This window comes from Acanthisitta chloris, unplaced genomic scaffold, assembly GCF_000695815.1.
Source record: "Acanthisitta chloris isolate BGI_N310 unplaced genomic scaffold, ASM69581v1 scaffold26627, whole genome shotgun sequence".
Lineage (NCBI taxonomy): Eukaryota > Metazoa > Chordata > Aves > Passeriformes > Acanthisittidae > Acanthisitta > Acanthisitta chloris.
The window spans coordinates 1-203 of NW_008683549.1; positions in this window are offsets into that span (position 1 = coordinate 1).

Genomic DNA, 203 nt, shown 5'->3' on the forward strand with positions numbered 1-203 from the left:
AGTCCTCGTGGCTCCAGCCCTCGGGGATCTCTTCCAACTGCAGAGAAAAGACAAGGTAAGCTGTTGAAGGGAACGGTGCTGTAGGGAATATGGGAGCAAGCCTGCTGCCTCCTCTGTCTGGGGGCTAGCAAAGCCCAGAAGGTTCAAGGTGGGGGGCAGGGGGCACATGCCTGGAAGAAGTTCCTTGCCCCACAGGACTGTCT